A 15,806-nucleotide genomic window follows, 5' to 3' on the forward strand; every position below is an offset into this window, starting at 1 on the left:
ATTTAACCCTTAATTCTCCCTCTAAACATGTCAAATGAGATTTGTTTTCTCCTGTATGTGTTTGTTCATCTTATAAAGACATTAAACTCTCATAACGTTGCATTTTTTTTGTCTGAGGCTATGTTTTGATTTTTAACATTTTTAACCCTTAAATATCTTCTTAATAAAACCATATTTATTTATTTATTTATTTATTTATTTCAAGAAATCGAAATGCATTTCAATTTTAGCCTAATTTCAAATAATAACATCAAACAAAAAATCTAGATACTTTTTTCATTATTCTTGCATGAAAGGGTTAACTAACAACTAGAATATGGTCACATTTGAGAAAACATCAGATTAACATCAATGAAAATGTTTTTATTTCATAGGTTTCACACAGTTGATCACTTTCTAATATTGGTTTGTTAAATACATATTACATATTTGCATGGTGTCCGGCTGAGTGGACACTTTTGTAACTCCATGAAAAAGAGGTTCATTTAAAAAAAAAAATAGATAATTCAATTGCATTGTTTTTTTCATGCCTTAAGAGGAAAAAAAACACTCAAATTTGACTAAGGGTCTAATAATTCATGCATGAAAGAGTTAATACTTGAATACACTATGTATCACAGATTAGATTTCTGGGCTTTATTTGATAATAAGCAGCTGTGGAGGAAATTAAACCCGTGTATACATTTCAACGTTCACAGTCCCATGAATCCATGTCCACCAAAAGAGACAGAGGCTTAAGTTAAGCAAGATTTAATAACACAAGTGTGTGTTTCATGTGCGTGAATGACCTTGGCAATCCAGTAAAATATGAGGGTCTTTCTCAATACTTAATGCGGCGCTCCCCTCAGTAATCTTATCAATGAGGGAGGGCTGTTGGGTTCTTTTAATATCTAATTTATTTTAACCCTGATCAACTCAGTTTTAATTTTATCTTGGATCCCTTTTAAATGAAAACACACATCAGCATTTTAAATCCAAAATATTATGAAATCAACCTTATTTACCTGTTAAAGATTTTAACCAAATGTACCCTCTTTCTAATATAAAATAGAGTAATGAATTCACACAAACTACAGGATTTAGAAAAATAATTCTCAATTATTTAGTGAATGAATCAGTGCAAATGATTAGTGCAACATACAATACAAATAAAACATAGAAATGCTATTTTTAAATCCTTAAATTGAAATTTCCCTCTTCTTTCAGGAAAATGTAAAATTACATGTTAACTCTATGGCATAAATACAAAAGATACCTTTCATAAACAGAATTAAGCAAAACACAGAAGTATTAACTCTTCAGGATCACATTCAACAGTAATAGAATGTATGCACATACGCCCGCCGCCCGCCGCCGCCCCCCCCCCCCCCCCCCCCCCCGAGGCCACGCCCCTCTAAGTCCGACTGAGTGGCAAAAACCAACCTGCTCAACATGACGGACTATAGCAGTAAACACAGCCAGACCAAGAAAATGTGAAACATGAAATTAAATGAAGGACAAACGGACTGGACATGGATCTGTACGAGCTACCAAAGAACAAGTGGTCCATGAACACTGACATGTGGACACAAATGGAGGATCCTGACCTGATCCAGGGTGGAGAGCAGGGGTCAGCAACCCTGGTCCTAGAGAGCCACTATCCTGCATGTTTTAGATGTATCCCTCTTCCAACACACCTGATTCAAATGATAAGCCTCTCATCCAGCTCTGCAGAAGCCTGATAACAACCGTCAGGTGTGCTGGAAGAGGGAAACATCTAAAACATGCAGGATAGTGGCTCTCTAGGACCAGGATTGCTGACCCCTGGTGGAGGCAATCATCGCTATTTTTACCTGAAACAAATATACATGGTTTCATCATGACTGACAACCAGGGTCCAAAACTAGGGCCCAGAACCAGCTGATCCAAAGGGTCTAAAACTAGGGCCCAGAACCAGCTGATCCAAAGTGCATTTCCAGTAGACCGTGGACTGACCCCAGTGCATATATGTATGATCTACTGGGACTGAGGAGATTTACTGAGTCTGGTTCAGATCCAGTACTTTATCCAACATAGATACTACTGCTGTGGACCAGCAGGGGACCATTGCATTCTGGGAAATTATATTTTTCCCACCACTTTTTAAAATTACAACATTATTCTTGTAATATTATGGCTATATTCTCAGAATGACAATTTTAATCTCATAAACGAATAACATTTTTGTTAAATTTTGAGGTTTTTTTTAACAACGACTTTATTTTCATAACATTGTGATTCTTTTAGTATTCGACTTTATTATCATAAAATTACGGGTTTAATATCAATATTTTATGACTTTATCCTCGTAGTGACCAGTGTTTTTCTTTTCTTCTGTGGCTCTAATACTCCGTAGTAGCTATATTCTCCAGTTCCCCCGTATTTGTAAAACTAGGTTGGCCTCAGTTTCAGTTAGTTTACTAATCATGTAGGAGCACAAGGTTCAGAATCACAAAATGAAGACAAAAACCATGAAAGATCTGATCATGAAACCAAGAGCTTTAGTAAGAAGTCACGTTGGCCAAAACAATACGTCATTTCAGGTCTGACTTGACCCAAAAATACAGCATTAGTGAATGTTAGCTGACACCAAACAGGATCCACAGATCTAGGTTTGGTTTCCTGGATTTGTGGATCCACCTGCTTCTCTTTTCTTTGTCTTTCGGTGTCTGTAAAACGACAGCTCCCACTGCTTTAAGAACCTGAAAATACAATCAATCGCACAACAGCTCTGCCCCATTTTTTATTAAATATTGTTCTTCAGATTAGACAGGATTGAAGCCAACGCTGTCACTCATCTCCCTCTTTCTGCCACTCAGTGGGCGGAACCGCGGTGACTTCCGCTAGCGGTGACGTCAAGTTCATTCCCTCTATTCGTGGGCCTACACACACACACACACACACACACACACACACACACACACTTACAGCAGTCCCCTAATGCTGGCAAAACTAATTTAAAATAAATAAAACGTAGGCCTGGTTCGTAGCTAGACTACATCGTAATCCAACTCCATGATGTTCAATTTTACTCCTTTACGAATTATAAGAACACTTTTTTTGGGTTTTATTAGAATTATAAGAACACTTTCATTTGTTTTGGGTTTTTTTTAGAATTATAAGACCACTTGTGTTACCTTCATGTTTCTGGTGACTCCATCAGTCAGTGACGGGTGCCGGTTTGGTCCAGAACAGTGTTTCTCAGCACAGTCAATGTCTGCTCCTCCCACGTGGCCGAAGTAGAAAAAGTGAAAAAAAAAACTGGTTACTTTAAGCTTACACTCGATCGTCCTCTTGTGTCTTCTTGGTGAAAATAACAGACTTCTACATCCACAGTTGAACTGGTGAAGTTAAATCTTATCCAGAAATCCCATCAGTTCATGTACTGACTCCAGACTCAGTTAGCTTTAGCATTAGCTTTAGCATTAGCACAGTCTCTGAACTCCTCGTAGATATTCAGCCGTTTTCTCCCAGGTGCAGCTTTCACTTCCGACACTGACTATTGTCCTTATAATAACAGGATACACTCTACACACTGGTTAGTGCTCTGCAAACTTATAAAACAATACAGATAATCTCTGCATCACGTTCACCCGCTTCCTCCATTGATCGGTCCGTACTCTTAATTGTCCGTGCGGAAACACCTGCTACCTTACGCTGCAGACTGTTAAAATTAACCCCATGAATGCTAGTTCTGACACTGTTCCAGTAACATATGGCATCTTACACAAAAAAAATAAAAACAAAACAAACCTCTTACTCTTAATGAACTAATAGTGCTGTATTATGAATTATACACTACACTTTTTAAACAAACAAAAACATTACATACTTTTTAAACATTTTTAAATCTTATTGAAACGAAACCATATTTAAATGATTTTAATTGTATTTATATCGCAGTGTATTTATTTATGATGTTTTTAACTGGATTACATTAAGACTTTATGTGAGGATCAGGTAAAAAGATGTAAAAGCTACTTAATGAAAAGACTTCCACAAGTCTGACAACGCCACAACACGACTGTAATGTGTCGGAAGTTTCACAGTAAGAGGCTCTTGAAGAAGTTAAGGAGTTCATTTCACTGAAATGTTTGAGGGTTTTGAAACGGTTACAGGAAGTGTTTTAACCCATGAGTGACAACAACGCCCTCTCGTCTTCATTTTTCCAGGGAAAGAAGAAAGATAATTTTAACAGTTTGCCACAAGAAATGGGCCCAATCCCAATGCAGCCCTTGGCCCCTCCCCCTTTTACCCCTCCCCCTCCATTTTGTGCATTCATGTGAAGGAGTAGGGGTGTCCTGATTCTTGATGAGTCGGGGGGGGGCTGTTTCACCCTCCAAACGGAGATTTTTCAGGACCACACTACAGAGGGAGGGATATGAGAAACCTCCCATAATTCTGTTTGAATCACCGACAATCATTTGATCGACCGTTTAATATCATTTCAATCTACTATAGATCACATTTCTGCTGTTGATAGCCACAAAAAGATGCCCACAGCCCATGCAACAGAGACGGTTCCAGCTGCTGACGGCATTTGGAATACTGTCGGAAACAAAGTTGTCATATCTGTTTATAACGGCATCGATGACTGATGATGACGTAACAGGTCTGGAAGGGTTGGACCATTTCGTAGGGGAATGTTTCAACCCAGGTAGCCGTAAGGGGGAGGGCCAAGGGGTGAATTGGGATTGGGCTATCTAGTCAGATGAGACAGGTGAGGGTGTGGAGGTCCATCCAGACAGGTGAGGATGGGGGAGGAGGTCGGGGGTCACAGGTCAGGACAGGGCGCAGATGAGTCACCTCAGATCTTGTCGTCATTGAGCCACAGGAATGAACTGTGGCGGCTACAGCTCCCAAATCTCCCAAAATATTAGTCCTATCAACTTGCTGTTTTTGATGATGCCATTAGTGCACAGATGTCAAACATGCAGCCTGGGGGCCAAAACTGGCCCGCCAAAGGGTTCAATCCGGCCCCTAGGATGAATTTGTGAAATGCAAAAATTACACTGAAGAAATTAACAATCAAGGATGTTCAAATCATTTTAGGTCATGTCAGTCTAAAGTGGATCAGACCATTAAAATACTACCAGAATAACCTTTAAATAATGAAACTATAAATTTGTCTCTTTGTTTTATTGTTAAAAAAAAAAAAAAAAAAAAAAAAAAGGAAAATTACACAAAAATGTTTACATTTACAGAATATCCTTTTACAAAAAATGTGAATATCTGAAATGTCTTAAGAGAAGTTTGTGAAATTTTAATAATATTCTCCCAGTTATTTAATGTTTTGTGTGTTTGTAGATCCACTGTGATCTGTAAGTTGTGATTCACATGTATAAATGATAAACTGAGGCATAATATTGTTAACATTGCATTTATTTTACTAAAGAATTTTCAGGTTGTTCATATTTGTTCATGTTATGTTCAAGTACAATTCGTAGATGTAAACATTTTCATTATGGAATTTACTTTTTTCACTCAAAAGTTCATATCCTATTATTTATATTATTTTACTGGTCCGGCCCACTTTAGATCATATTAGGCTGAATGTGGAACTGATCTAAAATGAGTTGGACAGCCCTGCATTAGTGGGTCTTGGTTGAAAAAAGGTTGAGAATCCCTGGCGTGGTCTGAAGGCCGAGGGTGTTTCAAGTGCGACACGTTATGTTTCTGTGTTACGGGACAAACATGGCATCTTTTACAAGAGTTCTGAGAGCAGATCTGTGACTCCAGCCTTCTCCTGACTGAGGCCTCTGCTGTTCTCCATCTTCCGAACATGATTTGTCCTTTTTCCAACTCTAAATCTAATTGAGCTGTCCATTTCTCTTGCACTGTAAATTTTCAGACTGACGGCAGGATCGGGATCATCTGGAAGTTCCACCACTGTGATGAACTGGGTCAACACAAGAAGAGCCAAGATATGTGGAAATTACCCCGTCACTGCACAGCCCCACTATAACGTCTGAAAATGAACGTGCTAATGATTTATCCATGTAAAACACAGCCCCTCACTGACTTCTTCTGTAAAACCTGATGAGTCCAGTCCTCCTGCCTCTTTTCCTGTTACGTGACTGCATGTATCTACACGTATTAAAGTGTGTCAGCGATGCCATGAGCCCGTCCACGGCGTTTGATCTCTAACATCCTGTGGTTAAGTGATGTTCGCCATAATTAAAGTCAGATGGAGCCCATTTAGCGCTGCAGCCCGGGTTAAAGCGGGCCCGTGTGACAAATACATCAGTTTGTGGGAGGGGCTGCAGTCGTTTCCCAGCAGAGCTCCATCCGAACAGCGTCTTCCAGACCGCAGTCAGGTGGCACCGTTAAAACGCAGCTGGAAAAGTCATCCCTCTGTTTACTCTGCGTCTGTTTGGAAGGCTCTTCACATGCATTCATGACTCATATTAGGTTAATGATCAGCAGGATCGGAGATTACCGCTCAGACTTATCAAAGCACTTTTTCAGGCTCAGGTCAAAAGGTCTGTGGCATTTTTGGTCTCATTTAGCTTGAACCGACATCTAAATACACTTTAAAGCGGTGTACACCTCCAGGCTTACGGTCTGTGTGTTTAACTTCCATCCAAATGCTTCTGTGGTGTTTTCCACTGATTACTGTCCCAACTGTGATGTGTTTATCAGTCTACTGATGGTGTGTGCGGGTCAAAAAGAAACACAGTTCAAATGGGTTTTTTTCTACACGTCTACACAGATAAATGCTGAAAATGTCACCTCACTTTAGTTATGTATAAAATATAGATGAAAGAAAGTGCCATATTGCGACAGGCATCCAGTGACTTCCATCTTTATATTTTAAACGGGAAGTGTGTGTGTTTGTGTGTCTCGGGCATCACACTAAATCTGTACAGAGCTGACTGCTGCAGTTTGTCGTATTTATGTGTTTTTGGTCAAGGAACAGACTAGTGAAAACGGCAAGTTGATAGGACAAATATTTTGGGAGGTATTAGTGATTTTGGAATATAATAGCCTTATAATCATGTCACTATGGCCAGAATCGTGTTGTCTACACTTAGAACAATGGGGTAATGTTACGCTTTAGCGGTGACTGCTGGACAAATGTGGTACAGCATGTGTGAATTGAATACACAACAAATATTCGTGTTGGGGGTCTGGGATAAAATTCATTAATTATGGGACGGCTCAGCAGATCTTAGACGAAATTTTCACAACTACTCTGTGCTTGTGCTAGGAAAATGAAAGATCCAGCCACTGTGGCTGCATTAGTAGAAATGAGTGTAGCCACAAAAAGCCACAGCCAGTCTGGGTCCAGTCTGGGTCCAGTCTGGGCCCAGTCTTGGCCCAGTCTGAGTCCAGTCTGGGTCCAGTCTGGGCCCAGTCTGGGCCCAGTCTGGGTCCAGTCTGGGTCCAGTCTGGGCCCAGTCTGGGTCCAGTCTTGGCCCAGTCTGAGTCCAGTCTGGGTCCAGTCTTGGCCCAGTCTGAGTCCAGTCTGGGTCCAGTCTGGGTCCAGTCTGGGTCCAGTCTGGGCCCAGTCTGGGTCCCTGCAGTGGGGCGCGTAGTGGACTGCAGCAACGAGCATAGCTCCCCTGGGAAATTTGGGGGAAAATGAAGTCTTTTTCCTGCATTCTGGAGCATTTTGATCTTAAAAATATGTTCAATCTGGCTTCAGTTTCAAACAAAAAAAATCATAAAAATTAACTTAAGTCAACATTTTCACCTAAACTATTTTTATTTCTAATCTAATGTGTAACAAAACAATAAATGATAGACTTATAAATACAATTATTCTGACCCCTGATGTTCATGAGATTCAATATAAAATAAATTTACCAGTGGAATGAGCATTTCTCAATTAATCCACCAGGGGGCGCCGCTCTGAATTAACCATACAGGACAAATACCACAAAGAAGAGAAAAGTTTTTTGAGAAGAAGAAGAAAGTCAGTAATAACAAACATGGAGATGACAGATGCAACACTAATGTGATACTAATAATGCAGTGTTTTCTCTGGTAAGGTTTAAAAGTTTAGCTTCAGCAGGAAGAGAAAAGAGAAATGAGCCAGAAGTTTGGTTTTCACTTCTGCAGGTGGCAGTCTGCACTGCTCCGTACTCCCACTGGTATTCTCTGTCTGGCTACGCATCCACCAGCACCTGGAAAACAGATGGAATGTACGCAGAGGACGGACAGAACGCTGCGTCTGTAACTGTCTGTGTCTGACTGCAAGTAACATTACTGTCAGTCAGCGTTACTTTTATCACCGTCATTTATTTAGAAAAATCTCCACACTGCTGGCATTATTCCTCCACAGCGTACCTGCTGCACTGAACTGTGAATGTCACGCTGCCATAAGTGGTCAAATACCTTCACCACTGTGGATACACGGATTGAGAACAACTTCACCAACCAGGAAAATGCATCGCCAATGGCGATGTGGCGAAAGGCTAGAGCAAGCCTAGCTTCTAACCTCCATCCACTGGACCCCCTCCACTGCTGTATGGCCCCCCTGCAAATGCTGGGCCCCATGAATTTGTCATTTTTACCCCCTTTATCAGCACCCCAGAATCCCCTACAGATAACATTCTCGGCACCAAGCCTTTGTTGAGCAGAAGTATGTGTTACAGTATCGTTATAAGTCTAACAGAAGTGTGAAAAACAGTCGTCATTCAACAGTAAAATGTTGCCCTCAAACCAAGTGTTTAGTTTTGTCCAAATCCCACATGAAGTCATCATGTTTCCATGACAGTGGGGTTCAGTAGGTGGTCTGAAGTCAGACCACATGGATCTGCTGTGTGGTCCTGCCCATGATACCTATTCAACATATTTATAGCCTGGAGATGATGAACCGGTGCTGCCTGACAAAAAAAAAAAAAAAAAAAAAAAGCCTTTCAGAAGACTGTCCCCAAGGACCCCAAGAATAGCGACCCCAAATCCCTCTCTCATCTGCTCCTGGAGCCGAGTCTGACCCTGAAAACCCTCCCAGAACCAAATAGAAGATTAAAAGAGGAGCTGGACCGAGCAAGGAGCCGGCTTCAGGTTTCGGTCTGGGCCCTCTTGTTTCAAAATAGGTCCTGAGAGCGGCGACAAAAGCCCGAGCCACCAACCTGTCACCGCTGCCAAGTCCTGCATTCCACATGTGTATTTTTAGTGCTGGCATTTAAACTTGGCAACACATTACATACTCATACCAGCTGCACTATTTCCTGTTCCTGTGAAAGATGGAGCGCTTGGAAGCACACATCACCACCCATTATAAAACGTCCAGCTAAAAATGCACAAGCATTTTTCATGTGGACTCAAAGGCAATGAATAAAGTGTTTTTCTTTGCACTTATAGTGACGGGTTTTAACCCTTAAAGACCCAAAAAAAACAAAAGCATCTACTGATCTAAACTGTTTAATTCCTGTTGATCCACTAATGCACAGGAATTAAACATCTGGCCCCCCAAAGGTTCCATTCCGGCCCTGCAGGATGAAAGTGCAAAACTGAACCTGAACAGTCCAGGTTGTCCAGATCCTTTTGGTTCAGGTTCCACATACAGACCAATGTGGTCTACAGTCAAAATAACAACACAATAACCCAGAAATAATGGCAACAACAAATTTTCTTTGTGAAAATTATGTGGAAAATACTGAAGTGAAAAAAATAACATTACACTGTGAAAATATTTACATTTACAAAACTATTCTTTCACAATAAAATGCAAATAAATACATAAATAAAAACAAAGATGAACAACCTGAAATGTGCAATTTGAACAATATTCTGCCTGTTTCTAAATGTTTTGTGCATTTATGGATCCACTGTGATCTGGAGTTGTGTTAATAATAAGAGATGGAATATTGTAGAAACTGCTCAAATTAATTTATTAATTAATGGAAAAATTGACATTGCACACTTCTGTTTTTTCAACATTTAGTAAATATCGGTAAAATTTTGTGCATATGTCCAATGGAACTGTGACAACCTGTCCAAACTTCTTACTTCTGAACTGGAAATGTTCTTTGAAACATTCACAAAATTTTATTCCACAAGTGCAACAAACTAATAACATCCAACTATTAAAAACCAAACAAAACAAGAATCCTAAATTAAAATCCAATGCATCCACTATCTTTGCATCATACAATGTTCCTGTTCTGTCACCAGCACCATAACATCCATGAATTCAAGTGATTCTACTAAATTTTAATTAAATCCTTTAGGGCACTGGTGTCAAACATGCGGCCTGGGGGCCAAAACCGGGCCGCCAAAGGGTCCGATCCAGCCCATGGGATGAATTAGTGAAATACAAAAATCACCCTGAATATATTAACAGTCAAGGATGTTCAAATCATTTTAGGTCAATTCAATCTAATGTGGGTCAGACCAGTAAAATATTATCATGATAAACTATAAATAATGAAAACCGCAAACTTTTTTCTTGGTTTTAGTGTAAAAAAAAGTTAAATTACACAAAAATGTTGACATTTACAGACTAGCCATTTAAAAAAAATGTGGAAAAACCTGAACAAATATGAACAAACTGAAAAGTCTTAAGAGAAGTATGTGGAAGTGTACCAATATTCTGCCTGTTACTAAATGTTTTGTGTATTTGTAGATCCACTGTGATCTGTAAGTTGTGATGCACATGTATAAATGATAAACTAAGGCATGATATTGTTAAAATTGCACTTATTTTTCTTCAGAATTTTCAGGTTGTTTATATTTGTTCATGTGATGTTCAAGTACAGTTCATACGTGTAAACATTTTCATTATAGAATTTTACTTTTCTCATTCAAAAACATAGAAAAAACTTTGGAGTTGACATTATTTATCAGTTCTTATCCTGTTATTTATATTATTTTACTGCTCCGGCCCATTGTAGATCATATTAAGCTGCATGTGGCCCCTGAACTAACATGAGTTTGACACCCCTGCTTTAGGGTGTTCCTGACCCTTTAGAATGAACACTGTTTGACCTTTGACCTCTTTTCAGTTCCACATTTGAGGACATTCTGTCTAACTGTTCCTGTTTTCTAAACAGTGCATGGTGGACACGTCTAAAAAGGTCTTGAATCTAGTTATCCTGGATTTCCACAAAGCCTGTGGGGTCACATGAACCACTGCTAAACACCTGTAATGACAGAATTTTTAAAAAGAACTAGAAGCACTCGGAGAGCGCAGACCTCCGCCAAGGCTGATCAGTGGCCCCCCCCGTGGGCCCCCCCACCCCCGATCACCACCAAAATTTAATCATTTCTTCCTTATCCCATTTCCAACAAACCCTGAAAATTTCATCCAAATCTGTCCATAACTTTTTGAGTTATGTTGCACACTAACGGACAGACAAACAAATAAACAGACAAACAAACCCTGGCAAAAACATAACCTCCTTGGCGGAGGTAACAATATTCTGACTCAGCAACCAGTTCCATACAATACAAAACAGTACGCAATGATGCAGTAAAAAACAAGAGGAAAAAACAATGAATGGACACATTTAGGTGTGGACCGGCTGTTTACTAAAGATATAAAGCAGCGGTCTCAAACATGTGGCCCGGGGGCCAAATGCGGCCCACCAAAGGTTCCAACCCAGCCCCCAGGATGAATCTGCAAAGTGCAAAAATTCCACAGTCCAGGCTGTGGAACTCATTTTAGCTCAGGCTCCACATACAGACCAATATGATCTACAGTCAAATAACATAATAACCTACTAAAAAGAATGACTCCAGATTTTCTTCTCGGTTTGATGTGAAAAAAATTAATATTACACTATGACTATGAATAATGAGCACTTCACGTTTTTGTCTTTGTTTTAGTGCAAAAAATAACACTAAATTATGAAAACATTACATTTACAAACTATCCTGTAACAATAAAATGTGAATAACCTGAACAAATATGAACAACGTGAAATGTCTAAAGAAAATTCAGCACAATTTGAACAGTTTCCCTTCCTGTTCCTCAGTGTTTAGTGTCTTTGTAGATCTGATCCAGAATGCACATGTAGAAATGAGAAGTTGAGGCAGAATATTATTTAAATTGCACTTATTTTTCCTAAGAAATTTCTGTTTTTTCAGGTTATTCACATCTTTTTTGTTTGTATATTTTAGAAAAGTAAGTATTTCCATAATTGAATGGGGTTTCTTGCACTAAAACAAGGACAAAAAATGTGTAGTTGTCATTATTTACAGATTATTCTGTTCTTATTTTACTGGTCCAGCCCACTGCAGATCAAATCAGGTTGAATGTGGCCCCTAAAGGAAAATGAGTTTGAGAGCCCTGATATAAAGCATAAGCAATATTTGATCATATATGAAGCTATTCAGCCTTGACAGTTTTACATAGTTCACGCTAACGTTGTCCTTTATTTGGGGTTAAAAGAATTATAGCACATTGCATTGATGATACATTGCTGATAAAATTTGACTCCAGAATTTAAAGGAGACTGACATGAACTAAAATGAATGAAAATCACGTTACTCCAAGTTAATAAAACCAGAAAAATATTAATATATCTCTCTCTCTATTTTTTTTTTTTTGTTTTACTGTACACCAGATAAGATGCTAGCTCACTTTAGCTATCATTAATCTGTGTTAGCATATGACTTCTAGTGCTAACAAAACCTAACGTGCTGTGTACGTTTACTATCCCTCTGCCAAATATAGAAATTACATCACTAAAAAACATGTCACTATTTGACCTTGAAAAAATTAGGTCAAGGTCACCTATCTTCAATATTCTTCTGCTTCATACCAATATGCATCCATAGTATACATTTGGTGCAGATATGTCAATGCATTCTTCAGAGAATGTGATTATGTTGTTAAATGGACAGACGGACAGACAGACGACAAAACGATAACAATACCCCTTCGGCCTCAAGTTTGCAGAGGGGTAAAAACTGAAAGTGCATTGCAACAGAAATGTCCGGAAACAAAATTAAGACTGAAATCTTTTGTCTTGTTGCTCTGATCTCTGTATCATTTTCACTGTCAATCATCTTACATTAACCAGAAGTGAAACATTGGATCTTAGCCTTAAGTGTCTGCAGCACAACGACACCTCCTCACCTTCATGTTTTTATTGACATCAGCTCAGAACTGCAAAACTACTGAGAAAAATTAGTATGGTTGAATGTTACCCTGTATTACACGTGATAGTATGTAACAGATGGATGGATGGATGGATGGATGGACAGCAGCTAAGAGTGCTCAAGCGAAATAAATCAATTTCATATCAATCTGACACCAACAAAAACAAAAACGAAGGGAATTTTATTCATATTTTTTATACGTTTTAGTTTGCTTTGTAAGCACACAATACAGTTTCAGTTAGTTATGATTTTTTCTTTTAACCCGTTCATGCACAAATTATGAGAACCTTAATCAAATTTTTTACTGGGTGTTTTTACTCCTCTTTAGGCATGAAAAAAACAATGTGATTGAAAATTTTCTTCTGAAAAATAAATAAAAATAGAATAAAATAAAATTAAAATTAAAAAAAAAAAATTCTTATGAACCTATTTTTCATGAAGTTGCAAAAATGTCCACTCAGCTGGACACCACATGTTAAATTTTTGACGCACAGAAGCATGTATTTACTGATACATTGTGTGAAAACTATGGAGAGGGCTTGTGATTCTGGGGGTTTATGCTCAGGAGAGATCTACATAATGTTACCTATTCATGTCAGTAATGATATGTAGTGTCTTAAAACTTTAATAAAGCTATATGTAAAAAAAACAAAACAAAACAACAACTATGAAAAGAACAACAAAATCCATGAATATACAAGAAAACAGCTGTAGAATATCTGTCCACTGTAGTGACCACTATGCATGAAAGGGTTAATTATAGTTTTATTTATTTCAGTTAACGAAAATGTTTTTACAATTCTAGGTTTCGTCATTTTGTTAGTTTTCATTTACGATAATAACCTTGGTCTGACAGTGTTCCTACAGTTAATATGAATATGAATAAATAAATATGGAAGACCATGGAGCTGATCATTTGTGGTTTTATTTTGCGTTTATTTTGTGCTCCCCAGTGCACGCCGGCCTGAGCTCTGGCTGTGGCTGTTATTTATGCTCCTCAAACATGGAGGTGGAATGCAGTGACACCCACATGAATGAGCATCCCAATATGTCAGCCATCTCACCAATGTAACCTGAGAGTGGAGCGCACCGCCGCTGTGGCCCTGGACCACGGCCACCAACGTCCACCCTGCAGCCGCTACTCAGAACAACCAGTATCCGTCTGACCCGGTCCGGTACTGGGACCAGTATCCATCTGACCCGGTCTGGTACTGGGACCAGTATCCATCTGACCCGGTCTGGTACTGGGACCAGTATCCATCTGACCCGGTCCGGTACTGGGACCAGTGTCTGTCTGACCCGGTCCGGTACTGGTGCACAGAACGTTGCCTTTGGTTCAACCATGCACTGTTTTCATAAGTGCAGAATAAAAACAGGAAAGGCTTTAAAACAGGGGTCTCAAACTTGCAGCCAGCCAAAGGTTCCAATCCGACCCGTGGGATGAATTTACAAAGTACAAAAATTCCACAGTCTTGAATTGAATTAAGCAAAAAACAAATGTCCTTGAATTAAGGAAAAAATCTTGAATTAAGCAAAAAAAAATCTTCAGTGAAGTAAAAAAAATCTCAAAATTTGCACAAAATCTTAAATTAAGCAAAAAAAAAAAAAAAATCTCCAATTAAGTAAAAAAAAAAAATCTTCAATTAAGCCAAAAAAAATCTCAAATTTAGCAAAAAATCTTCAATTAAGCAAAAAATCTTCAATTAAGTAAAAAAAATCTTCAATTAAGGCAAAAAAAACCCTCAAATTTAGCAAAAAAAATTTGAATTAAGCCAAAAAAATCTTCAATTAAGTAAACAAAAAAAAATCTTCAATTAAGCCAAAAAAATCTTGAATTAACAACTTCAAATTTTTTTCTTTGTTTTAGTGCAAAAAAATAATATTAAATTATGAAAATATTTACATTTACAAACTAACCTGTAACAGTAAAATGTGAATAACCTGAACAAATATGAACAACCTGAAATGTCTAAAGAAAATTCAGCACAATTTGAACTATTTTCTGCCTGTTCCTCAGTGTTTAGTGTCTTTGATCTGATCCCTAATGCACATGTAAAAATGAGAAGCTGAGGCAGAAAATTGTTAAAATTGCACTGATTTTTCTTAAGAAATTTCATTTTTTTCAGGTTATTCACATCTTGTTTGTTTGGATAGTTTATAAAAGGAAGTATTTTCATAATTTAATGGGGTTTTTTGCACTAAAACAAAGACAAAAATTGTCAGTTGTCATTATTTGCAGGTTCTTCTGTTCTTATTTTACTGGTCCGGCCCACTGCAGATCAAATCAGGCTGAATGTGGAACCTGAAAGAACACGAGTTTGAGAGCCCAGCTTTAAAACATATAATTATAGACTTTAAGGGTAAACATGTTTATCACATAAACCACTCCTGAATTTCTCTTTTTTTTTTTTTCTTAAATCATGTGTTCCAAATGAAAAAAAATAACTGACTTCTGGAGGCCATATTCGTTAAGCTGTGCTTCCTCTGTGGTCTGTTTTCTTTTTGCTAAAGATAAGCAGGACGATCAGATTAGAAATGGAAATGGAGAGTGGGATATTTGTGGCTGTTGTCTGTCCGTCAGAGTAGGCCTGTAACTCCATGTTGTGCAGAAACAGTGGATCCGACTGCAGAGGGCAGCATCACCACTGACCACAGACCACAGCGGCCCAGTGTCCAGAGCACTGGGCAACAAACTGGACATGACGCAACAGTTTTCACTAGGGATTAGACCA

Source organism: Sphaeramia orbicularis, chromosome 15 (assembly GCF_902148855.1).
Source record: "Sphaeramia orbicularis chromosome 15, fSphaOr1.1, whole genome shotgun sequence".
In the NCBI taxonomy this organism is placed as follows: domain Eukaryota; kingdom Metazoa; phylum Chordata; class Actinopteri; order Kurtiformes; family Apogonidae; genus Sphaeramia; species Sphaeramia orbicularis.